Here is a 26486-nt window from a genome sequence, read left to right as displayed (position 1 = left end):
TGTTGCTTTATTCTTTGGGATTAATGTATGAGTTACAAATAGCTCAACTTCCTACTTTGTGCAAGTCAGCAAAGGTAAGAATTGGGGCTGGGGGGAGACAGGCAATGGAACATTTGAGGACTGCCTAATATTATTGCCCTGCTACCCAGCCTGTGTGATGAATGACTGATGTTTTCCTCTCAGCCTCTCAGTCTTGCATTTTAAATTCTGGCATTTCGCACTGATTGCTTTTGCATTCTCTTTCAACCCGGCCAACCCCACTTCATAATACTGGATTGGAAAAAAAGATTCCTTTGCTCCTGTGGATCTCTGGATGAAATATGGTTACCTCACTGAGCGGAAGGCAATCCAACTCTTCTCAGTGCCATGCCAGCCTTGCCAAAGGTTGTGCTAAAATGTAGAACTGTGTATCTGTTAGCAGTGCCATTCCAGTCTGAATAGTTTCTACTTCTCTCATCTTCTGTGCACTGAAGTATATAATTGTATGACTAAGTCTGGAAGAATATTAAAAGGGACAGTGAAGATTAAAGATAAATAGGTTTGGTAACAACACAAATTGAGCATTCACTATTGTTGCCGAAGCAGACTGAGTAAAATTAGGGAGGAGTAAATAGGATTTTGGAATGAATCTTTTTAAAGAATTTGATTCTCATTCTTGATGGACCACCAAAAAGTACTTGACCCACACAAAGGTCATCCTTTAAAAACTCAGCAGTTAGCAACAATGGTCAAACAGTACTGTACATATGAACCAAATACTATCACAGTATTTTCTTGTATGAGGATGTAACAGGACCAAGCTCCAGGGGTGGTCATAGCACCCCATGGTGGCCCTACAGCTCCTGCTTTGCTTTCACTCTAGGGTCACTTCCTTCTTGCCCACCACACCTACTAGATGTTCTTTAAGTTTGGAAAAGGAGCCTGCCCAAGAACCCTAGAGTGTGCCTTATTCTGTTTTCCTTTCATTGGGTCCCTCTAAGTTGGCCCCCATAGCCTGTATTTGCCTCCAGGGCACCTGTTATCTTATGGGCTAATTTTGTGGCCTCCAATTTCCCCTGTAGCCATGCCCATGCCTCACAGATGTCACTGTTCATTGGCACTTGACCCTAGTTTCATCTCCTACCTCAGTGGGCTTCTATGTCCCTTCTCAGTCTCTGCCCCCCTTGGGTACTGTGGTTCCTGACCCTGGCTCCACTTCTCTCAGGCACTGGGTGCTTTGATCCTGTTTCTGTCTTCCTCTCACTCTTTTGCTGGGTCCCTGGCCCTAGTTCTCATCATCTCAGGCTACACTGCAGCTTGCACCCTGCCCAAGCCTCACATGCAATTCTTGGACCTCCTACCTCTCCTATCAGTCCCAAGCTGGTCCACCAGTTTAACTATAACATACGAATAAACCTTCTGGCCCTAACACAAATTCTCACTGGGTCTGAACCCCAAACATCTGCTCCTTTGCTGATTCCCAATACTTCCCCCTACCCTGAGTCCTGTACCACTGCCAGCCAGGAGCTTTCTACCTGCATGCTTAGGGTAGTTCAAGTGTCACTCAAAGCTTTCAGTTTAGCTTTCACTTATCACAGGATGATAGCAGAAGTATAGACAATCAATGAGAGCAACTGCTATATGTTAAGTCCCTGTCACCTCCTACCTTGCTGCTTGCATTTTTGTCCACATCCAAAGCCCTATAACCCAGCGTTCAGCCTCTGATTTATTCAAAGGCAAAACTACTTTTTATTTTTTTTATTTGAATTTAATTTCCAAAGACTTTCAGTACCTGGGTTACTTACATTTCTTTTCATACTGCAGTCCCTCAGATATGAACTATCCAGAGTGTTTGTTCTAGTCAGTCAGTTGATGGGATAACTCATCAATTGGATTTCTTGTTGAAACAGAGATTGAAATTTGTGTCCGAGTCAGCGAGCAAACTGATCATCCAGGCATACAAACTCACTAGCATCAATGATTGCACACAATAATAACTAGTTCTAATGCAGCATACTAACAATTTACAGCAAGATAGAGAAGGAAGGATAGTGGATGCTTTTCCAAAAGTTCATGTTACAATCTTATGTGAAATCTGATTGTGGGTTTACTAAATGACAAAGACATTGGGTGGGGTTACCATTACTACTGATATATAATGTATACAGTCTGCATTCCTGATAAAAATAAGGGTACATGAACTATTTTACATATGTTGTATTTCTTGATGCTTTTATTTTTCAAATAATAAAAATACCAATTCCTATACTACTCTGTGATTGTGCATATATTTTCCCATTAGTCTATTAGGAAAATGTTTACCTTAAAAAGATGAACTTCTGTGGAAGCAGTGGCAAAATGAAATGTCTTCTGCTGGATATGCCCTGCAAAAGGCCCCCCAAACATTTAGGTTATATGACCTAGTTGATATTATGTGCTATGGCTGAGCACAGGGGGTGCCTATACATATACTCCAACATGTTCTAATTGGAACACTTCACAGCAGATTCAGTTAATCTCAATTAATTGAGTCTGCTCCGTGTTCCAATTAGAATGCTGCAACATTGCTGCAACAGCATGTGTATTAAGCCCCCACACATTTACAAATGGTTGTGGGATGCTTTAACTAAACCTTACCAAATGAGGTTTAGATAAAGTGTCCTGTGGCCATTTTTAAATGTGTGGGGGCTTAATACATGTGATCCTGAAGCATTTTAACTAGAGTGGCTACCCAGAAACTGCTCTAATTAAAATGCTTCCCTGCTACCTCAGGGTATGTATATAGGCCACCCGAGAGGAAGTCTCACAGGTTGCTAAGTTTCAAGCTGTATAAGGACCTATACATCAATATCAACACTCTGAATTATACATAGAAGAAAAGAGAGAAAAAGCAAAATCTTGGGAGATGGGATATAATGTGATCCTTATGGGAAACAGGACACTCCATGCTGCACTAGAAATCCTAAAATGTAGTCTCAGCCAGAACTCACTGTAGTAATCTCAGATGGATATAATGAAGACAAAGTCCTCATCAGGAAAATAAATTGTCACAATTGCAGCATCCACTAGAGACAGGATTATTATCACTTCTGTCCATTAAGTCACCCCAAACTCTAGCTATCCAGGATACCTCTTAAATTCATTGGTGGTTTTAAAGTTGAGAACATTTAAAGTCAGGAAATATCAGTTTCTGTTGTTGAAATATAGAGATTCAAAGCTAATGTGGTTGAGAAGTTTTGGCCATCTCATCTTGTAGCTTTCTAACCTTCATTTGTCTCAAACTCCAAGCCATTATTTTAAATACTGAAAACTTTGTAAAATCTAGAAGAGAACTGTCCAGCTTCTGGGCTGTGGGGACTGCATGCTACCCAGACTGCACCCACCAGGCTGCATGTGAGCCCCAGGTAGGCCCCAGATAGGCCTCTGGCATAGCACAGTTTGCCTCAGCTTGTATGTGGAACAGACTCAATTAGTCAAGTCTGCTCTGAAGCAGTGGATCTCTGGCATGTTGTGAGACAGAAAAGTGTATAAATGCCCTTAGGTACTAGATTTAATGTGCATTAACTAAAGAGCATTAATATGCATGGAGACTCACCCACTGACTGAGAGGCAGGACCATGGTGACAGGAATCAAAATCAAAGAGTGAACTGAGTTGCAGTTGGCTGAAAAGTGATGTATAATCCTTGTTGAATGAGAGAATGGTCATTTTTTTTCTATGCCTAAATAAATTCCGTGCTCAATTAAATGTTCTCTATTATAGCAGCTTATTGTCTAGTATTACTCATTCCTTCCATAGAACACTTTATATTTCTAGGGCTAAGTACTGTTTCCCTGAAGTCAGTGGGTAAGTTTGATATTGACTTCAGAGAGACCAGGATGGCTTTTAGAAAATGGGAGCAAAACATTTCCACTGATAAGAGTGGATGTTAGTATAGCTGTGAGAGAGTGTGTGTGTGTGTATGCATGCATGCATGTTCACTATCCACAACTGATGTTTGGAGTTTCTGTGAGTCATTCAGCAGACGGGATAAATGAGCGGGTGTGATGGGAAAGAGATGAACAAATTTTACTGAAAACCTTGATAGCTGCCTGGGAGATTAACAAAGAACAGGGTCTTCATGACAAGTCTGCAGTGACAAAAGACCGTATCTTAAGGAACTTTAATTCATGAAGTTCCTTCCGAGCTAAAATAGACATTTAGGGTAATATCTAGACTGGAAAACTAGAGACTTGGACAGAACTTAGATGCCTAAGTACCAGTAGACTATCCAGAGTACCCCTACCCCACAAAGCCCTTTAGGTGCCTAGATTCATTTGGAGCCGACATTTTGGCTTGCTCAGTTCCTTAGTGGGAGCTAAACATAGGCTCCTGTACATGCTTAGAAATACTCCAGTGTGAGCAACTAGGCTTCTGACTCCTACCTGTATTTTTTGGGATCCAGAATGGAGGTCAGGTAGAGCCTACATTCCACCTCAGTCATCAGAGGAGCATAATAGGGCAGGTGTGATCAGTGTATAGTACGTGCCACCATGGCTGTTAGGGCATTTGTCTGCAAAGGACTGGCTCTGAGTTCTAGGCCCAGCTCCCAGGACCATTTATGCATTACCTATTAGACAGTCGTTTAGTGAAAACCAGAAATAACAGAGAACAGCAACCAGAGCCCAGGACTCCTTTCATTCAGATGAGTGCCCTAACTACTTGGTTACACAGGCAGGCTCCTTTTTACTACTCCCTCCCTGGTCCCATAAACCTTGAAATAAAGGATACTACCCCAGCCTAACCTAGCCTAGCCTAGTCAGGATCTGACTGGTTAAGTCACTGTTCTGGTTTTGAATCCCATCAGACTGAAAGTACCATAGAGCCCAGAGTCTCCCACTTCCTGGAGAGGTGGTTCAACTAGTAGTCCAGGGTATCCAATTCAAATGAGTTGGTGGACTAGATGCGGACTGCATGGTTTCTCATGGGCTGTATGACCTACCTCTGGATTCAGCCCATGGGTCTTCATGCCCTGGCTGTTGGCAGCCATAGCATAAAGTCCTGTGGGGTGCATGTTTGACACCCTTGCCCTATATTACTGGGCAAAAGGTGGGTGGCAGCACCTCATTTACTATAATAGTGAGACTTGCTCCACTAGAAGGGTCCCTACCAGCTGAGGAGGACTCCAACCTCTGGGTTGCAAACAGAGACTTGTATGCAGCCCTGGGTCAGGCACTTAAGCTGCAGTGAGGGGCAGAGGTCCCCAACTCGGGGTCCAAGAAGAGGTGCCGAACTCTCTTTAATTTGGGAGCTAACCCTATTTCTCTAAATCACACTTTTGGGGCCAGCCACTTAAATTGTAGGTGCTGTGATGCTTGAATTGCATTTAATTCATGGAGAAATCTATAATTGGAGACAGGTTAGATTTAGTCAGTTAAATTATTACCCAAAAAAAGTGCCTGCTATGATAATCCCATGATGATTCTTCCTTGACTACTCCCCTATGACCATCCAAATTTAGGCTAGAAAATCTCCAGTTCTAAGCACTATGGAATTGTCCACAGTACCTGCCAAGGCTGGTAGTAGTGATGGGTTTTTTGGTTTGGGGGGGGGGGGGCGCTTTTTTTGAAGTCTCAGATTAGGCAGGCTAGATGTTAGTACAGAGATGTGAGCTCTTACGTGCTTTGTCGTCACAGATGTACACCGTATTTGAAAATCTGATCCCTTCCCTGCCTTTCCATGATGATTGCTATTTTTGGTTATGACTATCCCCTGTATCTCTGCCCAGAAACTGCGTAACAGAAATGTCACTTTAGTAGATCTATTGTATTTTTGTGGCTGTGAAAGGATCTTCATGTTTACGTATTCCAAGATTGGCTGACATATACTGTTGCTGTGCAGGGAAACAAAAAGCCGTTCTACTGCAGCTCTTCTTCTTTCCTAGGAACAGCACAATGTCCTGCAGGCAGAAATCCAGAGTTTGGTGGTTCATTTTTGTCCTTCCCCACTTTTTTTCAAAACTGACAAATTTGGCTTATGCATTTTACACATGGACTCCCAATAAACTTGATCATGTCAACCTTTTAATCATACTGGATGAAATAGGAGATCCTGCTTATGGCATTTGCTTGCTTCTGTCAGCTTTTGTTAAGCCAGACATGTCTTCTTGTTGCTGAATCATGCTGGATGTTCCTGATCACCTTGCTTTTCTCTAGGTGCTTCACAGTCGATTCCTTGAGGACCTGCCCCATGATCTTTCCAGGTGCGTAGGTCAGGCTGACTTCTCTGTAATTCCCTGAATTCTCCTCCTCCTCTTTGAAGGCAGAGGTGGTGTCACTTAGCAGCCACTAATTCCATCTCTCACCTGGTCTCATAAGAGTACCATGCTGGTTTCACCTGGCACTCCTTGCTGAAATATCCACTGGTGCAGACTCTATTTAATACACTGCCTGGAGCTCAGCCCTTGTAGCCTGTCTCATTTACCAGCTTGATTTAGGTAAATGGCCCACAGCATTTCACCAGCTTTCCTTTGCTGGCCCTCTGTCAACTGTCTGCTCCTTTCTTAAAATTAACATTCCTTTCTTAAAGTAATGGGGACTAAGGACTCCTGTTACGGGCAAAATATTTGCTCTTTCCCAATCCTCTGGGACCTCATTTAATCTCCAGGAGTTTTCAGAGAGGATAGTCAATGGCTTTGAAATTACCTCAGCCAATTCCTTCAGTAACTAGAATGCATCCCATCTGGCCCTGCCAACTTGTAAGCATCTAACTTCTTTCAGTAATCCCGAACCTGTCCTTCCACTACTCTGAGCTCTTTGCCTCCTTTCCTGTTTTTGCTAACAACAGCACTCATCATCTGGTAGCTGCCTCTATTTGTGAAGACTGAAGTGAAAAAAGATGTTGGATACTTCAGGTTCTTTTCAACATCCGTAACTAGATTGCCTTCTGCATTTTGTAAGGGACCTTTGGATTCTTTGGTCTGCCTTTTCTCTTGACATACTTATAGAATCCCTTTTTATTGTCTTTTCTGTCCCTTGCCAGTTGCATCCCAAATCATACTTGGCCTTCCTAATTTTCTCTTTGCATGTCTGTGCAAGTACTATGACCAAGTTCCCACTTCTGATGACGTTTTTAGGTTAGTAGTTTATATCTAAAATTGCCTGAGTTTTCTGAAGCTCCTTATACCAGCCTCTAATCTTTTTTCTTGTTGATCACATCAAGTATGAAGAAGGATGAGGAAAAGGAAAGACACCAGGGTTTGTTTTTTTTTTTACCTTCACCCTCAGTACAGCAGAAAGCAAATTCTGACAGGTGTCTGTCTTCTGTCAGTACTTGCTACTGGATGTACATTTAAAAGAAATAGTAATTTTGAAATGAAAATGACACCCATCAGAATTTCCCATCAGCTGTGAACCTAATCCATATTGTTCTCTTTTGGTAGCAAAGTAGATTGGTAAGACAGCTCACTTTTGCAACTCAGTAAAATCAAGAATGGAAGAATTCTGCAGTATCATGCTACTGGAAGCTTCTGCAAGGACATCTTGACATATATGTTAGAATAAAAGAAGTTTTCTTAAAAACATTACTGTTAAGTTCTCAAACATTAGCATGTAGCTACAGAACACCTGCTATATGGCATGTCGAACATACCTTAGAAAGCTCTACTGTGGGAGGAAAAGTAAGAGGAAAATAGAGGAGTCAGCAGCTTATATCAAATTATATAAGGGGGCTGTAAAAGAAGCAAGGTTATGGTGGGATGATTCCTACAAGATGCAGACAAGCAAAATTAAACTAATTAAACTGAAGCTATGATGCAGAGTTAAAGATAAATTATTTCTCTGGTTATGAAATTAACTTGAACACAGTGGGATACTAAAAGTAGATACAGTCCATTTTCTTCATAGGCGCTCCTTGCTACATGGATCTGTTAAATGGAATTTAAAGGCAGCTAATGGGGAAAAATTATAAAAATCTGATTAAATACATAGAAATAAAGAGCATAAAAATAGACACCCTCCAAACTGTCCATTCAGCAAATGATTTCCCCCCTTACATCCTATGGTATGTTTTAGCAATCAGTATATCTGCTAACATAAAATATGGTTATTAAAATATTTAGGTATGGAATTGAAGGAAATTACATTTGGCAAGGCATTAGCCAGGCACAAGTGGTTTATATCCCTGTCCTTGTTTCTTTAAAAACCACTGATGAAGTCTGGTACGATGAAGTCTAAGTATAAGAAATTATCTCAGTTCTGGAGGTGCGTGGCCTGCTCAGAAATCAAAGCTGTAACAGCAATTTGTGTGAATCATGGCTTCATAGAAACAAGGGAGATGACAAAAGTAATAGCTGTACTTGCTTACAATAGACACCTATTCTTGCCTTTGTTTGTAGTTTACTGACAAGCTAATCAGCAACTGCTGCAGATCTAGCTCAGTGTCTCTGGCACCATGAAACCATTAGGTCCATAAAGCCCTGGCTGACTCTCAGCTGCTACTTTTGGCATCTGCTGGTATTCAGTGTGTCAGATCTGAAGACTGCAGTGACTTTCGTCTCACTGGAACTGTAAATAAAAGGTTCTTTCAACATGATGCTTTTAGGGAAGTAGTTAGGGTGTGGCTGATGGGATAATGTACACTGAAGTCCTGACTCTTTGGAGATTGGTATCATTCAGGCACCCAAGGGCTCTTATTTTAGAATAGTTGGGGAAAAGAGGTAGTTGCTATTCCTCTCATATTTTGGGCTAAGTGGTGTTTTCCTCGTTTGCAAAGGAGTATTGTTGCACTGGATGCTGGAACCCACACAATGCCATAGCAATGAAGTTTGCTGGCTGGGGCAAAGCCCACAGCGGCAGCCTGCCCTCTCCCCGCATCCAGATGTGGAGGGTGCATGCCCTCCACCATGCTTGCCTGGGAGTGCACACAGCAGTGCGATCCAACCCCGTGCTCCTGCAAATGAGCTGCTCTCAGCTGCATCCCACGCACTGCCCTGGCTGGGCAGCACCTGTTAGCGCCCCTTTGCTTTGAAGTCCAGAGCAGTCACCCTGCTTATCTCTCCCCTTGCTATGGCACTGAACCCAGAAAAAATAATGGGAGAGTGATTTGAATAATTTGGCACTCAGTTCATTTTACCTATTAGTGCCTTGTATTGTAAATCAGTAATGGGCTCTGTTAATAACATACAAATAGGCTTTCTTTATAATGCTGGTTTATTGTCTGGACTTTGGGCTTATAAATGCAGTAGTCTCAGACAATTCCAAAGCCTTGGTGGATAATAAACTGTTATAATTTTCTTATAGCAAAATCTCTGTTGACAGTCTCTGTTATGAACAGATATTATATCTGACTGAAAAAAGGGCATGGACAGTTTTTTTCAGGTTAGGCCAGAAGGAAGACAGAGCCTATTTAGTCATATAGTTAATAATAATCACATTGAGTTACCACTTCATTTATCAAAATGTGTTCAAATGCCTGTTTTACAACAGCTATGTTACAGCATGGGCTCTGATGAGCAGTTCTTTAATAGTTTCTCTCAATTTGCAAACAACTTATTTGATTAACTACATTTTTGGTGGGGAAAAAAATGCCCTTTTCCAATGGATATGGCTGTCTAATCATTGCTTGATGTGTTGATTCCCTTCAGCACAAACTAGATCCTTAGCATTCATTTGAAACCCTAGTTTATAACCATTTGCAAAGCAGCATTACTCTGAGTCTCCTTTTAAAACATATGAATAACTCATAGACATAGGTGTTTGATCAACTTAATCTTTGGCATGGTGCTCCAGATTTCAAAGTAGCCTAGGCGACTAGGGCTCATTTTTCTTTTTTCTGCTTTTTACTGTTAAAAGGGGGAGGGGGGATGGAAAATAATGCAAAACTGCATTCTTTTTCTTGTTTAGACATCTTCCTAGAATGGCTTACTACCTCTCTCTGGTATTTTAAAAATAAGGTGACTGCCAACTTTACTTCTAGGCCATCATAATTCAGTAACGTCTTGTTAATTCATTTCCAATCTGGCACAAAAAACCCTGGCCGTGGCTCTGGATGTGCTTAACTGTGGAGTAAACTAATTAACTGTGGAGTAAAGTGTCAATACCTACACATGTAGTGGTATTAGGCCACGGTAAAGTAATTAATACCGCCATAAGATAGTACTATCAGGGACAGTACTATTATAAAGCATGGTAATTAACTGTGATTAAACGCATGTGTAGACACTGACCATGGGTGTAAATTGTGCCCAGTCAGCCCAGACAGCAGGGGGCAATACTCCTGCCTGCCGCTTAGCTACATGGGTCCTTATTTTCAGCACCCTTGTGCCCTAGCCAGCTGCACAATGCCTCCACCTGGAGCCTGGGGCTGACCCCCTGTAGCCCCTGCCAGCCTGGCACAAGAAGGGTATGAGTGGCCGTGGTGTAAACTGCTCTGCCCCAGCTCAAATTGCTGCTGTCCTGGGTGCATGTGTAGATGCTGTACCCAGGAGTAGTTTACTCTGGCTCAAACTGCTCCAGAGTGTTTTGCTTCAAATTAATTGCACGTGTAAATGCACCCTTTATGTTGGTCTGAGACCCAAATTTCAGATAAAAAGGCCAGCTTTCCTACATTATTTTATTATATAAACATGAGAGCAAACACATTCTATTAAACTAAAATCTTGAAAACTCACTGGCTAGATTTGGCGATGAGCAAAAAATCTCTGTAGCTGTCTCCTTGTAGCTGAACTTTTCAGTCTTCCAGTGCAGGACCCCTTTACATAATAGAGCAAAAACAAGACACAATCTATCATTCTGCAGTCATGTCTCATTCTGGGAAGGGAAGAGTTGCTATCAGGTTGGAAAGTGTTTTTAGATTAGTTTTTTAATTAAAATAATTGATCTCCTTTTGAAGAATCAGAGGCCATATGGGCACTTCAGTAACTCTGGCTATTTGAGCATCTCTAACAAGGGTGGAACTTAAGGAAGTTTTTTCCCACTGTATGTCAGGATTTGGGGTCCCAAGTACATTGCTGAGAGAAATATGAACATCTAGCTTCCATTGATTACAGCTCTATATGCTCCAGTTAGCAAGCTTCCAACTGAGAAGTGGCTAAGGGTCATAACGTCATCTGGACTCTGTGGGTGCTTCCTTGAGGAGCACTGAATATCATCAATTCCTAGTGACTTCGGTGGGACTAAAGTGTGCTTAACCACTCCAAGACTCAGACCTTGTGAGGGTAAGATTGAAACACAAAAAGTATTTCCAAGCATTCTGCTTTAAATTGCAAAAGAAGGTGTCCTTGTGCTCCCCTGGTTGAATACTCCATAAATTAAAGCACAACACCTGAACTATCACAAATCCCATTGCATCTTGATGGTGATTAATTACACAGGTGAGAGGAGTCCCACAACGTCTCTTAGGGATTAATGGCAGACTTTTCCCATTCTTCTGTTTGGTCATCATTTCCCTGGGAATCAACCTCATTGTGATTCTTATTGCTGTTACAATATTATTTGAGAGGGGAACAAAGATAATTTTTTTTCTTCTCTTCAGGCAATACCTTCCTCCCTGTGATCATCCAATATCAAATTCATTGGGCTGGGCATGTCCTCCAGATGTTCAACTCCAGACTTCCTAAGCAAGTTTTATTCTTCTAGCTCATTTAGCTCAGCCAAGGCTTAAGCTCCAGAGGAGGGAAGAAAAAGTGTTTCAGGGATGTCCTCAAGGCCAACATAAAAAAAATGCAACATCAATGTCAACTCATGGGAGACTATTGCCCAGGATCACCCCAAATGGAGGAAGAGTCTGTTGCAGGGATATCAGTCCTTTGAAACCTCATGACAACAGCAGGAGATAGTAAAGCGGGAATGGCAAAAACAGTGTGTCATGGACCAGATCAAGAATCCAGTGCCACCCACCCCAAACAGAAGCACATGTCCAAGCTGCAATAGTTTGCCAATCTCAGATAGGCCTCATCAGCCATCTTTGGACGCACAGATAAGAAAGTCATGGAAGACAGCCACCATTGACTGTGAGGGATCCTCACTGTTATGTCCTGAGGTAAGTCTGAGCTTGAGTGCTGTCGTTGCTAGTGTATTCTTATTCACTTATATAGTCAGCATTTAGGCACATGGGTCTTTCCATTCACTTCAATAGGACTGTTTCCATGTGTAATTTTAGGCTCATGTTGTAGTACCTATAGTTGTTTTTGTGGGGGAAAAAGACATTGTGGTTAATAATCATATTGAATAAGGATTCCAGGTTCAGGCCTATGAGAATGAATGTTTTTGTTTCTAGTGTTGTTGATTGGTCTGGGATGTATTTTTTGAAAGAAATCTAAATTATGTTTCATTAAAACAATGTACATTTGCCCAGGAAAATATAATGCATCTAACAAAGTACATCAGGTAAAATAATAGTATATTGGATGCAAATAACTGCAAAAATGCTACAATAAATTATATATTTTGAATGCAAAAGGTTAGAAACTGATGCAAAAGTTAAGGTTTTTCCAAATCCCATTAACCAATCCACAATACCCCTGTTTAGTAGCCTTGCCTATAATACAAGCTCTTTGAATACAAAAACAATGAACAAAATCTCCTTTGAATTATACCTGATTTACTTTAACACAATTTACTTCAGTAAAATAAGTATGAAAAGACAAATAAATGTCTGCAAAAATGAATTACTGGTTGGCTGGCTGCTTCTCATCAAGCTAGTACCTGCTACAAATTAGTTCAGGTCTTGATAATGGTGTAAATAGTGGGCTAGGAACAGTTAACAGGTTACATTATATGCAGTTAAGTATGTATATATTGTGAAAGGAAATTCCTGTAATAGAAGTGATAGGTAAGTGTCTAGGTAATACTGAATTAGAATTCCATTAAGGAATTCATATGGCACTGCAAACCACAAAAGCTGAGCTCAAGCGGTTTATCACTAGAATCCTGATACAATTTTTATTGTGCCTTATTTTTATTCATAATGTTCCATTTCATTATAATAATAAGCTGACAAACAAGCTCTGAGTGATTATTACAGGGAAGGCTGAGCACGTTCAAGTTAAATAAGAACTGACCTTAACCAAATAATCACTCAGAACACATTGCTTATTATTCTTTATTACTAAGATGCATCACCATAACATCCATAGGTTCCTAGGATCATAGGAAAGTAGGGTGGGAAGGGACATCACAAGGTCAATAAGTCCAGTCCCTTGTTCAAGATGGGGTGAGCTCATACTAGATTGTCCCAGCTGCTCTTGAAAATTTCCAAGGACGAAGATTCCACTATTTTTCTAGCTAGCCTGTTCCAATGTTTGACCACCCTCATCACCAGAAAGTTCCTTCTCATCCCCACTCTAAATTTGCTCTGTTGCAGCTTGGGACCACTGCTTATAGGCCTGTCCCCTAGGGTCACAATAGAAAAGCCCATTTTCATTGTCTCTGTAATTGACCTTCAGATATTTGAAGCCTGTTATCAATTCTCCCCTCGGTCTTCTCTTTTCCAGACTAAATAAATGTACTTCTTTCAGCATTTCCTCACAAGTCATGGTTCCCAGGCCACTAATCACTTGTGGTCCCCTGCACTGGGCTCTATCCAAACTATTCACATCCTTCTTGAAGTGTGGGACCCAAAACTGGACATAGTATTCCAGGTGGAACTTCACCAGTGCTGAATATAGCAAAAACATCACTTAGCTTGATTTGCAAGTGATACTCTTATTGATAAATCTAGTATGCTGTTGGTTTTTTTGTCATACTGTTGGTTCATATTCAGTTGGTGGTCTACTGCAACTCCAGGTCCTTCTCTGCAGTACCATAACCTCACCAATCATTCCCCAGACTGTATTTGTGCATGCAATTATTCTGTCTCAAGTGCAGGACTTTGCATTTGTCCTTGCTAAATTTCATCTGCTTAATTGTGGATCTTTTCTCCAGTCTACCTGGCTCATTCTGGATTGTAGCCCTACCATCCAGAGTGTCTGCAACTCCACCAAACTTGGTGTCATCCACAAATGTGCTAAGTATGCACTCAGTTGCATTGTTCAAATCATTAATGAAAGTGTTGAACAATACTGGACCCAGGACAAACCTCTGGGAAACCCTACTTGATGCATCCTTCCAACTAGACATTGAACCCTTGAAGACTATCTGTAGACTTTGATGATCAAACTAGTACAGTGCTTTCATTTAATCTGTATTTCCTTAGCTTAATAAAAATGTTGTCAGAAACCATGTCAAAAAGCTTAGTGAAGTCAATTTATATAATAGCCACTGCTCCCCCCGATCCACAAAACCTGTTACCTCATCACATAAGGAAATCAGATTGGTCAGACATGACATTGCTCATGCTGGCTATTCCTGATTACCTTGTTCTCCTCTAGGTGCTTCACAGTAGATTCCTTGAGGACCTTCTCTATACTCTTTCCAGGTATCAAGGTCAGGCTAACTGGTCTATAATTCCCTGGATCCTCCTTCTTCCTTTTCTTAAAGATATGTATATGCCCTTTTCCAGATATCTGAGATCTCACCCAACCTCCAGGAGTTCTCAAAAAGGATACCATCCATGCTACCATGTAATGTTATCATAGGTGTATTTCCTATATAATCATTCATGCTTCAATTCTCACCCACAGAAAACTGTAGATGTGAAGTACGTTAATAGATTTCTCAGTAAATAGGTGATACACTACTAAAAGTGGTGTATGGTGGAGGGGGAGTAGTCAGGGGTCAAGCATGCTCTTCTCCCTGGGTTATTTCTACTTGGGGACAACAATCTCTGAATGTATTCCAGATATTTTTCTGCAGAAATGCTAGGGATATACATCTCTACTTCTCCCCAGAACTGAGAGGGGGTGAGGCGGAATCAGCTCGTTTTTTCATGATGTTTTGGGAGATAAGTTATTTTTTAAAATTCCGCTACATTTTTTTTTTCCAGTGAAAAAATGCTTATGCTGTGAAAAGTAATCATGGACACATTTGTGTAGAAAGACATTGTCTATTTGAACAAAAATGTTTCAGTAAACTGCTTTTGTGGAGGTTTGCAATATTGCTTCCTTGGCTTTGGGACACTTTGCCATTTGGAAGCATGGTTTCTGAAGGTGCCTCTCTGACTGGGGCTGCCGTGCTCCTAAGCAAATTCTGCACAGAAGAGGGGAAAAGCAGAGCCAATTTACTGTCTGTCAGGCCTTAAGAGGAGAGGAGTATCCAGTGGTCAAACCTTGTTGGCCTCTCAGCCTCTTCCAGCCCTCAAAGTGAAACCCTCAGAATATCTCTTCAGAGTGCTTTGGGTCGAGGATGTGAGGCAGAGGAACATACAGCAGAGGAAAGTACTGATTGAAGGCATTTTTGTGAAGGTCAGTCAGGTGGAGTGCTTTCCTTCATGGGATCACAACCAGACTTTTTGCTGTGCTACACTGGGGATCTCTTATTCTGTTTTTCTAACTTGCAACCTGACACAATCATCTGATCCCCACTGAGCAATCCTTGCTGTAGATGAACAAGGCTTCTTTTTTTTCTGGTTCATATCAAAGGCAGAAAAGTGAATAAATAAATGTACTAGTCATCATAATGTTATATTCAGTCTGTCTTTCCCCACCAACCTTATAGTATCAAAAGGTTGTGAGGCAAACCAAATTTAGTGCAGCATGGAGGAAAAAGCAGAGGAAAAGCAAAAAATGAGAGAGAAGGTGGCTTCAGGGAGGCTATGTATATTCTATTGTTGAGAGACACATGAACTCAGTATTATGTCCTGTGAGTTTGGGGAAAAAATATTAATGTACTCAGAAGTTTGGTGTGAACTGTGATCTCCTTTTCACAAACATCTGTGAGAAAAGGTAATGGTTATAAGTTATATTCTGCCATCAAATTTAAATTAGACCTCCCTTTCTACATTAATGGAAAGGGCTGATTAAACGTTCATGTTACAATATGTTTTCAGTAACATATCCAATATGTATAGTACAGTGGGCATACTCATCAGCGCCAGAAATGCACTTCACTTAGGGCAGCTGGACCTATGATTACAGGCCATATTAAATAGGAACATTATATGGGATGGTCAGAACAAAAAACAACGTGCAAGCATCTGGGACGAGTAAAATCATACCTCATGTAGCTTTCCATAAATGAAGAGGTTTTTTTCTTTTTGTTACCCAGTTGTTCCCCTTCTTGTCAGTTAGCAGGATAAATAACAGGACTGAAGTTTTTTACTGCACATGGCTCATTCCTCCCCTTCAGTTTTTTCCATTGTAATGCTGAGATTGGGAGATTGGTTTGGGGTTGTTAGTTATTTTCTGATACCCAATTACTTTAGCCAGAAAAATCCAAGAGATATCTACACTCCTTGTACGAGAAGGCTTTTGCTGAGGCTTCTTTATGTAGCATTTGAGAATAATTTTCTCCGGTATGCGGCTGTTTTCTAACATTATGCCAGCATGGATTGTTACTTTCAGAAGTGACCCTGGTCAAAAGAATCACAATGTTTGTTTTTCATTCTAATTTTAATTCTATTCAGTTAATTTGAGGTAATCAGCAGGTGAGGCAAACAGTGATGAATTAATAGATATCCTGTACTGCGTTCATTCCTTATTTTATGTTCCTCCTCATGTTAGAAATAAAGAAATGTTTGGGTTTCAGACAAATAATTAAATGCAACTTCTTTAATGTGGGAGATAAAAGAGTATAACTGGACAGTTTTACCTTTTTCTGAGAATAAGACAAAATTACTTGGAATAGATTAGTTTAAAATTGTTAACTGGTCTATTTTTTCAGTTATGCTTTGACTTAAAGATCTTGAATTAAAATTCTTCAGAAGCACCTAAAGGATAGCCCTTAGTGTTTTATTTTAAAGGTGATTTAGGCACTTAAGAACTCAAATCTAACAACAAATTAATGTAATGTAAGCTACTAAGGGCCAGATTCACCAAATTATTTGGATAGTTCCAAGATGCAAGTGTTTCATGGGTTGTTCTTGATATCAAGGACAGTTATTCACATACCATAAGGCAATCCTCTGATTCTTAAACATCTAAATAGCTTGGAAAGCCTGGACCTACGTTCCTTTTAAAAAATCCTACTTTTGAAAATGGAATATCTATATAGAATGTAATGTTATCTACAGAACAGTATCTATATCAGGTTTCATTTTTGCAACATCCAAAAGTTTACTAAGAGCACTGCAAAATACAGTCAGTCATGGCTTTTTGTGAATTGCTTATGGTGCAGAGGAACAAAGAGTAGGGCAGGTTATGGGTGAAGAATAACAAATAAATACAAGTCACTTGCTACCAACATGTAAAATGTATTGAAAACTGAGTCCTACAAAACTCACTTCTGTCTCTTAAGTTCATAAATTTATGCTGATGGGATCTTTGAACCTCACCAACACATATTTTTAATGTGTATTTAAAGAGGTGGGTTAAAAAATATTTTATATATATTTATTTAATTACATTTGGAAATACTTCTTGCATTCCTTTCTATCTGGCCTAGAGAAACAGGCTCTTTGAACTGGGAAAGTCATACTAGATCTTAATTTCCCTTACTGCAATGGAACCGGAAACGGTTTAGCAGCCAAACTGTTTTAGTTTGGAGGCTAAACTGTTTTCAGTTCCAAGTGAAGATGAACTGTGGCGTATCTGCTGCTAGCAACCTTTCAAATGCTGTGTCATTGGCTTAGGGCTTCCACTGTCATACATTTCTTCCTACTAAAACTTGAGTTATACCATCGTGGGTTTTGAAGTATATACACCAACATGTCTATGTACAAAGATTTGAAGTTATTTGTATGAAAGGTCCTGTATTTGGGTGTTTTGTTTTGTATGTAAAACACAGATGATTGGCAAAATCATTCATAATAATTAAGAACGTGCCCAACAGACTGCCCCAAAATTGAATTGAAGCAAACCTTTTTAGAAGTTCAAATATGTTGCTTAGTAGTTTTTTTTAAAAAGCGTTTTTGTGCAAAGTATGTCATGGTAAAACATCCTTGCATCAATAGGAGTTGTCAACAGGGAGAGACGGTTGCATGAGCTTCCTGACTATTGGCTATGTATCTGAACCAAACCCCTAAATCGTTATAAAACAGATATGCTAGATATTGCTCTGTGTATGTATGTGATATAAAATTAGATTTAGACAGACGGAACAGGAAAAAGTGAAGACCAAAAATAAGAAATACCAGAAAAAATGTTTAAAATGTTGTCTTCCCAACAGTTACCCATCTGGGGATAAATTGCTACTGCTACATTTTATATCAACTGAATTTTGTATTGCTATAAAACATTTATATAACTCATTCACATGCTATGTAGTTACTTGATGCAGTTATTTTAATGTTTTCTTTCTTTCTGAAAAAAAGGGAAGCTTTTCCAGTTTTAGATATGCTGTTGTTAATAATATGGGTTTGTGCTCCCCTATTTAGTTGAATCATGACAACTAAAAAAAGAAAGAGAAAGTAAGCCTAAAATGAAAAGGTCTGAGGCATCAAAGGGCATACTCAGAAGCCAAAAAAAGATAGGACATGAAACCCGTTCAAAAAGATCAGACACATTTTGAAAGAGAGGAAGACTAAACATTACAAATGGGGAAAAAGCTAATACACACAAAGAACTTATTGCAAGCTTAGTAAGTGGCAAACAAAACATACTGAACCCTTTTTTAAAGTTACTTCTACTGGGACAAAAAGAAGTTCAGAGAACAAAATCAGTTTGTATTTCACATAGCCATTGAGAAAAGGCAATATGAATGGGACTGTTCAGAGCTAAAGAAAAACTAAAGGAAGTCAAGGCAGCAGCAAGAGTGAACAGGATGGAGATGAGATTTATACAAAGTGCATTCATGGTAAACAGAAGGTTAGATTTTTTTTCCCCTCAACATTTTAAAGACAATGCAGGGCTTTTGAAATAAGCCAGATAGATACCAGTGGAAGCAGCAGGGAGGGGTGAGCCTGAGATTCATGTTAGAAATGAAGTTTCCCTGCCCCACTGGAAGTCTAACAGCAATAAACGGGCTGGTGAAAAATGTCTTGGTAATTTAAGGGATACAGATAAAGTGAAAGCTTTTCTTTTGGAAATCTTCAAAAGGCCAGACCTGGATTGGGTTCCTAGAAAGTTCCTGAAGCAACTTGGCCCCAAAGATGAAAGAGAAGCCTTGATGCAGAGGTAAGACAGAGCGGTGTGACCTCGCATCTACTGGAAGATACAGCCATGGGACAGGAAATGTGATTTGAGACTGCCACCTTTCAAATTATATCTCCCTGGCCCCTAAAACCAAGTTTGGGTTTTCACTTTCAGATGGGAGTATTGTCATAAACTCCCTGTGTGGCACAGTAGCTTCCTTTTAAAACCCCATTCAGTAAATCATACTCCCTGCTATTTTGAGAGGGTGCAGAAAGACACAGAAGGAAAATCCCTGTTATTGCCTATCTCCCTGTTATACAACAGAGTGCATACATAGGCCACTGGTATATTTTTTAGTTAAGGTTTATAAATATTCATAAAGCATAATTCTCTGATTCCTCAACTTTGATTTCCACATTCACATATGCAATTGGAGAGGAACTGTGATGACATTCACTATCAAAATTAAAGAAGAGAGTGGGGAAGCCAAATTCATAGTGGGACCTTAAATGCCTCTCCTTCCTCAGAGCACCCCAGAAGCCAGCAAGATTTCATTCATCTGAGTGTTACTTTCCTCTCATCTCTCCAAGCAGCCAAGAGGAGAACAGAAGGTGAAGGCTTTTGATTCACAGTCCAAACTGAAGCTCATATGCAAAGTTCAGATGTTATAAAAGAAGAAAATTCAGTAATGAATTCAGGGCACATATGGCCTACAGGAAGCTTTGCATGTTTTTGGATCTCAAATGCAAAGTAAACACTTTATGGCGCTGTATTAAAAATGAGCCTAAGTCCAGTGTTTAATCAACAGGCCCTTCTTTTTTCCAGGGCAGCTGTGTTATAAGGACCTGAAGGAAAATCCCATCAAAGTCAAAGAATACCAGCTCAGGGATGGTTTTCTGGCAGTGTATTGTCAGTGATGAGGAAAAGCATCCCAACAGCTGACTGGCAATACCACTGCCTGGGGCATGCTGTCCCATCTGCCTGATTCTCCTCGTGTACCAACGAAGTTATTACAAAATGAAATGCTGATGCTCCAGCAAAACTGAAGGCACACAGTGATAATAAAGGACATTGTGTTCACAACATATAGGTGGAAATTTAACTTATGGTTTACATTTATTGGGCCAAAGAAGGGTACCCCAAATGAAGATCTAGATAGAGAAGCTCCGCTCAGGAAAGGGGTTTGGTAGTTGATTCACTGCTGTAGACTTCCTAGGTAAGGGGCCCCTTACCTAAAAAGGTTTTTTCCTAGTCACCATTCCTTGTGGGGATGATATGGAGCCACCAGCTGAAGGCAAAGCTTGCCACTCCCAGCACAACCTCTGAAAGATGGCAGGTGGGATGAATGTGTCCCAGCCTGTAGAAATCCCAGCCTTGTCATCTGGAAGCCAGATTTCAGAAAGTCCCAGATAGGTTTATGTTTATTACCAGTATTTGAATTTAGAAAATAAAACCATGTACTTCACAGCACAGGTTGTGCAAACCCCCAAAACAAATTTAATGTTGATGGTGTGTTACCTTTTTAAGATAACTGTCTGACAAGCATGGAATGGAGAGTTACAGTACTTTTATTCATAAATATTTTTTTTATTTTAATTTTGGGTGCAGGGACTAAAGACTGTGGTGATGGATACTAACTATATCTAGCTATATTTTGGGCTTTGGTTACAGCTGTTCTAAAACTGCCACTTATTTGCTATCAGACATTTTAATTTTTTTTCCAAATTCCTCCCCCCACCCTTTTTCTTTTTCCAACTGTCCCTTCATACCATACTCCAATATTTTTTGTAAGGATGTCTTATTTCAATGAAAATATAGAAAACATTCTGATCAAATGCCCATATTTCACCTCCCAAAATGTGTTTGGATGAGAAATCATTGATTAGCTGTAGTTTTCATATCTTCTTCTAAAACATACAGTATTGCTTGACTACAGGTACAGGCAGCATACTCGGCTATGTGGAGGACTGCTCTCAATCTATAGGGCAAAACCTATGTTCCTGCATAACAAAAAGCTCGTCTCCCAGCAGTCAAGTCTCAGACAAGTCATCCAATTCTTTATTGGAAAAAATAACAGAGAAGTCTGATAGTGAGTCAGAGATGGAGAGTAAGAATGGGTCTGACTCAAGCATCAAGCTTGTTATTGAGGAAGAGGAGAAAGATTACAGTCTCTTTCTTTCTTACTAACAATAGAGTGGGGGGGTTGTTTGTTTTGTATTGTTTTCTTATTTCTCTGTGAATCACCAAACATTGCTATCTGGTTAGTGAATTTAACAGCTCTGCTGCCTGTATAAAACAGGCTGCATGCTAATGATGATCCTCTGTCAAATATGCCCTTGGTTTTGATTAGGGTGGGCTCAGTAGGGGGTAAGAGGGCAGATGGAGCAGATATCAGAGAGAAAATCTACAAAGCAATAAACCATTCTGACCCTCCCTTTTTGCTGTTCTCTTTGCTCTTTTTCTACTCCCCTCTCTCAGAAAGTGCAGCTGCAGTGGCAGATGCTGTTCGAGTTTCTGACATCCAACAGTAATTTGCTGTTAAACAGATTTTTTTTCATTAAAAAATATAGGGTTTTTCTTATTTCAATGATGTAGTTTCTTTTGGGAAACAGAGGCACCTAAGTGATGCCTGACCTTCAGGATGTGTCAAAATCTTAACACTCTTGGGTCCCTCTGAACTCTTTCACTGTTACCACAAACGCACATCCAGCTGTGCAAAATATCTTCTTCCACCCAAGGTGGGGAGGAAACTGTACCCTGTCCTCCCAAACACCAACTTGGTTGTATTTATCCATATATTGATGACTGCCAGATTTAGATATTGCAACACACTACAGTGCACAACAGGCAAAATAAACAGTCCTTACGTTAAAGAGAGGTGCATCTTATCCATGGCAGTCTACATACACTGCTTAGTTTTTTACATGCATGAGAAATGGTTTGCAAATCCAGTCAAACACGATTTGACCCTATTAAGGATATATGTCATGGGATACTGGAATAAATTATGCCCCCTAGAATCCAACATATAACAGCCTAAATTGAATGTTTATTTTTCAGTTCTAGTATTGATCATTTGCCACTATGTATTATATGTACTCTACCCATTATTTAAGGGTATGTTTCACTGGTTTAGTCTGATTGCCACTGTAGGGCTGCACTATGATATTTCTTGGTCAATAAAATCATATATTGTTGGGATGTAGAGACAGAGTAGGTAAGGCATCTTGCTACAGCTGTAGTCATGCATTTAAACCTTGTTCCGGACTTCTGCATAAAAGCTGTCCCAGGATGTAAAACAGTTTTGGCTCACTTTGGCTGGACAGTCAAAGGCATGCAAATATACTGCTGGACACATCACTCTTTTGGGTGCTATAAGCTACAGAAGCTGTCATAGTAACTTGTTGGGCTAGTGGAAGTGGATGCACCACTGAAAACCCATTTTCCATTACTGGGTCAGTTAACACCACTGTTGGAACAGTCTAGGTGAGATCCAATGACAGGTTAAACATATCTCTGCTTCTTCCCTTCATCACCCATCTTTTGGTTCCTTCTGGTCCTTCTTTCATTACTGTCTTCCAGTTACATTTACCAGGCGAAACACGAAATATTAATCCTTGTCAATTTACTAGGATGTGCTTTGATGCATAATATCTGTTTTTTTCTCTTAATCCTCACTCTTTCTTTTTAAAGATCTCTAGACAAATTTTACTTTCTTACTGCCCTCCAAAACCTAGTTGTTGGTGCTTGTTTATGGACTAACAGGCAGTTGCAGCTTATTTTTTTCATAAAAAAGTAAAGAAGACTATTGAGCAGCCCCTAGCTTAGTTTTTACACAAGGAAGTGTGTTAAAAATAGCTGAAAGGGCCACATGCTGCTATTAAAAAAGCATCTTGGGACTTCAGGACTGTGTGCAGTTTAAATTGCTACTTTTTCTTGTTCAAGCCTTTACTCTTTCCACTCCTTCTCTTCATCTCCCATCGCCATAGGGTGCCTCTTCTTAGCCACTTTAATCTCCATTTTCTTTCACTGTCTGAGATTGAATAAAAAGGATATTAAGGGGGTTTTTGTGTGTGTGTGTGTGTGTGTGTGTGTGTGTGTGTGTGTTCCATGTGATTGGGTCCTAGGAACCAGATACTATTGTGTGTTGGTACCTGACTGTGACATAATTAAAAAGGACCAGACATCCAAGAATAATGTAGCTCTGGATAACCAGTATTTGAAGAAGAGCTAGTCTGCAATTGGGAACATTTTCCAACTTGGATCTAATCCCTTGCAATATTCCAACACATTTATGAAATATTATGCCATATATGATTTGTTGTCAAACTAGCTTTCATGATGTCAAGACTGTAAACAAATATATGACTAGGAAAAAAAAACAACCTCTGAGTGTCTCCATGCATGTGTAACTGTTAACAAGAACAGATCCTAAGAAAATAGTTACTTACATGCATGTTTGCTGTCTTGGGCACAAATATGAAGTCACAGTATTCCGTTTGCAAGAGAAGAGTTTGGCTTCCCTGTTATGAATATGAATATTTCACCTTTAAAAACCTTAAATCATCTGCATCCATTGTATAGCCCTATAGTATGATTAAGATGTTAATTAAAAACAATCAGCTAAACATAATGAAAAATGATTGCATAATGGCTAAAAGCGTTGTTTAAAACAAAAAATCGATTCATCATCATCCCTGCATTCTCTATATGCATCTTGCAACAGTCCTGTATTTTGGTGACTTGCACTGAAAGCAAACTATAAAGCTTTTCCAAGTTTGCAGAAGTGTGACAAATAAATTCAATATCCTGGGTGGCAGTAGTGGCTGGGGTAGTGGCAGTGGCCAGGATAGCAGCAGTGATAGTAGCTGGGCTGGAGGCAGCAGTGGTGGCAGATGCCCTTCTTGCAACCTTTTCAAATCAGTGCCTGGGGCTGGTGCCCAGGTCACACACCCCTTGTCATCCTACTGAAAATTTTGTTCTTAAAGGGTTCCAGATAAGGAACAAGGTAGAAACAGTAGTTATCACTGAGCAAATGGCCTTTGTTAGCCAGTACCCTACAGTGGCTGGAGTCTTTATTAGATCTGACCATTAGGCATTTACACTGTAAAAGATGCCATTCTAGCCTAGAGCAAGAACAAAAGGTGGCATTTGTTCCCTTTCTGTTCAGCTAAGCATCCAGATTTGGTCATTTATATGGCATTTTTGGCTAACCTAATGCCAAAATTAGCATTTGCACATAGGTTGGCATTCTATTCCTGGGTTCATAGCTGTGCATGCACGGATAACTGTGCAGCCACACAGACTGGGCATGCACAGGGGCAGCTAGGGCACCTGCATGCACCCTTTGTGGATGCATGGCAGCCTCAAGCACCCACAAATGGGCCAGCTAAAACCCATGGGTTCTGTTCTTGAAGCTAAGACTAATAAAGGGCCACACTGTGTATGTGTCCCTTTTTCACCCCAACAACTCAGTGGCTAAGACACTCACCTGGGAGGCTAAATGTCCTGCTTTCTAAGCCACCCTGGTCCAAAGGGTGTTGGACCTGGGTGTGTCAGATTCACCAGTATAGCACTCCAGCCTCCTCACCAGAGTTCAGGCTTTACTCATAGTCTTTTCTGGCACCCCTTTTGAAGCTAAACCATTAACATACAGTCACTGGAAAAAAATGGGTGGAATGCAGTGCAGGAGGAAACCTCCACCTCACTGGGAAGGAAGGGCCCCAGCTAGATATCTTATTCTTCCAGGCTAGTACCCAGCTCATTGTGTTGAACACCCTCTGGCTTGCTCCCTTCCTCCTGTCCCCATCTGCAACATGAAGTGGAACATAAGCCTTTTGAAAAACTCTGGATAAAGAGCAGCAGGGAGAGCAGCAGGGGAGATGTTATGGTGGGCATCTTCTACAGGTCTCCAAACCAGGAGGAGGAGGTGGACGAGACCTTTGTTAGCCTTCTGAATCATCTGATTCTTATAGGGAACTTTAATTACTTGGACATCTGCTGGGAGAAAAACAGCAGTTCACAAGCAGTCTAGAAAATTCTTGGGGTGTACTGGGGAAAATTTTTTGACATGGATAGTAATGAGGTCATCAAGGGGGAAGTTCTTGAGTTGCTCATAAACAGGGAGGAATTGTTTGAGAATGTGAAGATGGAAGGAAACTTGGGTGGCAGTGACCATGAAATGATAGAGTCCTAAGTGATAAGAGTCCTAAATGATAAGGTGCTAAAGTGAGGAAGGAAGGAGAGCAGCAGAACAAGGACTTCAGAAAAGCAGACTTTAACAGATCTCAGAGAACTGATGGGGAGGACTCCCTGGAAGACAAGTCTGAGGGGAAAAGGAGTCCAAGAGAGCTGGCTCTACTTTAAGGAGACCCTTTTGGGCACAGGAGCAAGCTATCCCACTGTAACAGAAGACTGGAAAGTGCAACAGGAGAACACTGCTGCTAGATAGTGATCTCTTTAATGAGTTGAAACTCAAAAAGAAAGCCAGTGAAAAGTGAAAGCTTGGTTATAGTACGAGGAAAGAGTTTAAGAGTATCACACAGGCATGCAGGGAGAAATTATAAAGGCCGAGGCATGATATCAGATGCAGCTGGCAAGGGACATAAAAGGCAATAAAAAAGAGGATTCTGCAAATATGTCAAAAGTAAGAGGTAGTCAGAAAACATAGGTCCCTTATGGAATGTGGGAAGAAATCTAGTTATGGATGATGCAGAGAAGAGTGAAGTATTTAATGCCTTTTTCACTTCACTGTCTTCAGAAATGGGGACAGCTACCAGATTATTAGTGCAGTTGGCAGCAAAGATAGGGAAAGAGACAAAATCTAGAGTACTGGAAGAAAAGGTTAAGGATTACTTAGAGAAGTTAGATGCTTTCAAAGAAGCAGGACTGGAGGGGATGCACTTTAAGGTGAGGTAATTTCAGAGCCATTAGCTATCCTCTTTGAGAACTCATGAAGGTTGAGTGAAGTCTAGGATGACTGGAAAGGGGCAAATATAGTACCCATCTTTAAGACAGGGAAGAAGAAAGATTTAGGGATCTATTGACCAGTCAGCCTGACCTCAAGATGTTGAAAGAGCAGGCAGCAAGTATTCAAGGAATCTATTGTGAAGCATCTAGAGAAGAACAAGGTGATCGGGAACAGCCGGCATGGATTCACCAAGAACAAGTCTTGCCTGACCAACCTGATTTCCTTTCATGATAAGGTGACAGGCTCTGTAGTAATGGAGAGAGAAGTGGATGGGTTATATCTTGACTTTAACAAGTTTTTTGACATAGTCTTTAATAACATTCCCATTAACAATCTAAAACAGTACAGACTAGATGAAAAGTACTATAATGTGAATACATAAGTCATTGGATCATTGTACTCAACAGGCGTGTCTACACATTGTCATATGGTGACATTGCTTCAGCACTCTGCT

General features: G+C 40.4%; 1 long non-coding RNA gene across 1 annotated transcript; it reads right to left on the bottom strand.

The window, feature by feature from the left end:
* On the bottom strand, positions 1 to 24949 carry LOC109314338. Its single transcript, XR_002102271.1, has 3 exons — positions 23514 to 24949; positions 1785 to 1876; positions 1 to 494 (listed from the first exon to the last, which is right to left on the bottom strand). It is a non-coding gene; the product is annotated as an uncharacterized LOC109314338 (long non-coding RNA).
* Between the last annotated feature and the right edge of the window lie 1537 nt (positions 24950 to 26486).

This window comes from Crocodylus porosus, unplaced genomic scaffold, assembly GCF_001723895.1.
Source record: "Crocodylus porosus isolate Cpor-Errol unplaced genomic scaffold, CroPor_comp1, whole genome shotgun sequence".
Classification (NCBI taxonomy): domain Eukaryota; kingdom Metazoa; phylum Chordata; order Crocodylia; family Crocodylidae; genus Crocodylus; species Crocodylus porosus.
The sequence above is the reverse complement of the archived record's forward strand: the minus strand, read 5'-3'. Positions and strand labels throughout refer to the sequence as shown.